Source organism: Arabidopsis lyrata (genome assembly GCF_000004255.2).
Source record: "Arabidopsis lyrata subsp. lyrata unplaced genomic scaffold ARALYscaffold_7, whole genome shotgun sequence".
Lineage (NCBI taxonomy): Eukaryota > Viridiplantae > Streptophyta > Magnoliopsida > Brassicales > Brassicaceae > Arabidopsis > Arabidopsis lyrata.
In genome coordinates, this window is record NW_003302549.1 from 23,121,754 (window position 1) to 23,124,765 (window position 3,012).

Genomic DNA, 3,012 nt, shown 5'->3' on the forward strand with positions numbered 1-3,012 from the left:
TCAACCTTCTCCAAGGGGTTGTAAGGGACATTTCCAGCCGCTATAACCACTTCTGTATCTTCAGCTCGTCCAGGAACATCCTCCACGAGGACTGTTGTTTCCTTAAAACCTTCCGGAAGGGCGTCATCCATCTCAACAATTATTTGCTTCTTCACTTTTTTGGGTACAACCGGCGTAGGAATTTTAACTGCTTCGACTGCAGCATCGTTGTTTGGTTCATCCTGTAAAGAAGTAATATTGTAAACAGCATGATTAAACAATTTCAAAATGTAATGATAATATTTACTGGGAAGATACTCACAATATTTTCTAGTGTACCAACTGTCGTGTCTGCTTCATCTAACCCTGGGTTTGAATCCTCTTGTTCTTCCACCCCGTCGATAATCCCCTGCTGCTCCAACACTCCCTTTTCAAATTAACGTGCAGAATTATTTAAATGTACGCATACAATCCTATGTACGTATGTTAATAACTGTGTATAATTTTAAACCAAACACGAGATTTTTACCTCCTTTACATTAGCTGCATCCACATCCATGGAGGCTTTCGCTGCCAACTCCTGTAACACCTGCATAATAGAAGATTATAAATTTAAACAAGCCTACACTATTTTATTTAAAAATATAGTTAGCTTACATTCCTAACTACTGCAAATGGTGAAGGGGGATCCCCTAGGGTGCCCTCAAGTACTGAGTCATCCACTTTACTCTCTGCAACTACATTGGGTACATCTCCCGCATCAACCTGTGGCAGTAGTTATCAACTTCATCGGCTATATACTCTATTTTGTGATGTCTGAAACAATCATTACTTATACGTACACGGGAAATAAGAAAGACAAATGTACGTACACTTACACCGGGTTCCTCGGTGTATTCAGCCTGAGAAGATGTATCTCTATCATTATCCTCAGAAATTTCTGGTTGCTCCCCAACATTTGCTTCACTCTCAAGACCGGCACCATGTTCTTCTCCCTGAAACAAATATACCATACACGTCATTCAGTGAGTACACATATGGAAAACTACATTTGACTATTAGCAGACCATATACCTGTCCAGATGTTGCAGGTAAACCTGATGGATTTTCTACCATCTCTGTGTCAGCAGTTGGTTTTTCATCTGTCCCTCGCTGTGTACCAACTACGACAGGCTCACCACCATCAATTGGTCCTTTATCCTAAAATATAGTATACCATACACTTCTTAAGCTATATGTACGTGGAGAACTGAAAATAATTGATAATGGTACACTTATGGAAAACAGTATGTGACTATTAGCACAAGACATACCTGTACAGAGGTTGAAGGTACAGGAGATGGAATTTCTTCCATCTCTGTGTCAGCACTAGCTTTTTCCTCGGTCCCTGACTGTGTACCAACAAGGACAGACTCACCACCATCACGTGCTCCTTCATCCTGAAACATAGTATACCATACAATTCTGAAGCCTATGTGTACGTACACAACTGGAAATAATTGAAAAAAATATTTGTACACGACATACCTGATGGGAAGGTGTAGGTCCACCAACTGAAATGTTAGCTACTCCAGTGTCAACCATACCTTCGTCTCTGTTCGAAAAATCTCCTCCATCATTTACAGAAAAACCACCTTCATTGTTGGCTTCATCCTGTACCATAGCAGACAAGTTACAGTTATTAATCTTCATGTACGTACATTTAAAATACTATATATAAATGTACGTACATGCCATACCTGGTCATCTTCCTCAGAGGAAGAGTTACCATCAGAAAGCTGAGTAATCTCAGCAACTGACGTCATTATATTCTTCAGCCTTGAAGACTTTCTTGTTCCAGACTTGAAGACTTTCTTTGTAGACATCTTTTTAGATGCCTTCGTCACACTCATCGGTGCCTTAACCACCGATTTATTTGGGCCCTGTGAAGCATGGGAAGTTTTGGTTGGTTCTGTCTTTTTGACCTTTGGAACTAAGGCAGCACGAATCTCCTTACGGACAAATTTCTTCAAGTCTTCTTGCATTTGTTTATTTTGTGCTTCCTGCCTCTTGAAACACCTCCTAAGTTCAACTACAAACTTCTCAAACTGGGGATCTTCAGAACAATCCTCAGCAGTGTCCTCATTTTCTTCTTCCACAACAGATTTCTGTTTTTTCAAAGCAGGTGCATTCGGGGCTGGTACATTTCTTTTCCTCTTCTTCACACCTACGATAGACCAGTTTAATCATTGATTGGTCTTCAAGGGACAATAATCAGAAAGTATAAAAACAACATTTACACTCACGTATCTCTCCAAGTTGTGGTGGGCGCTCCTGCTTTGGAAATGCAGCATTACCTCCAACCCATTCTTCCTCCTTCCACTCATGACCAGCTAACAACAGTCGCTCAATGTAAGCAACTCTTGGATCCTCAACTTCATCATCCCATGACAGGGATGGAGGACAAATATTGTCCTCTGGTTTCACAAGATAGGTTACCTCAACCTACACCAATAAGTTTGTTAACCACTTAGAGAATGTACACTTACTTTTTAAATAATGTACGTACATAAACAATTGTACATACCTCTTCAGCAGCCTCACACTCCAAGATGCTGGATGTCCTGATTGCCCGCAGAGAGGCAAGATGATGGATAGACCTCTGAGTAAATGTCCTGTTAGCTTCATCATCAGGTACTAGCTTAGCAAGGGATGGGATTGTTTCGAACGCAAACAGCTGGAGTGCTAATGGGAATCCATGTAGTGCATAAGACCCATCCTTTACACACCTTATCAGTTTTTGAGCATCTGAAGGGGTTTGGAATTTTGCTATCCTCTCCAAAGTACGGGTAAAAGACACCCTTCCCCAAGGGTATTTGCAGAAGAATTGCACGTCCTTCGTCATCTCAATAGTGAACTTAGAAGGCCTTATGGGGTTATTATGGCACCCTATCACACCATCTACCAAAATTATAAGAGATAAGGCCAGCTGCTTCCACCCATCCATGGTTTCCTCCTCCTTCAGCCAGACCACCAAATCATTCACTGTTGGAT

The 3,012-nt window shown here is 41.2% G+C and overlaps 1 long non-coding RNA gene across 1 annotated transcript; it reads right to left on the reverse strand.

The window, feature by feature from the left end:
- Window positions 1-311: 311 nt before the first annotated feature.
- On the reverse strand, window positions 312-549 carry LOC110226295. The gene is made up of 2 exons (XR_002330371.1): window positions 509-549; window positions 312-391 (listed from the first exon to the last, which is right to left on the reverse strand). It is a non-coding gene; the product is annotated as an uncharacterized LOC110226295 (long non-coding RNA).
- Window positions 550-3,012: the final 2,463 nt, after the last annotated feature.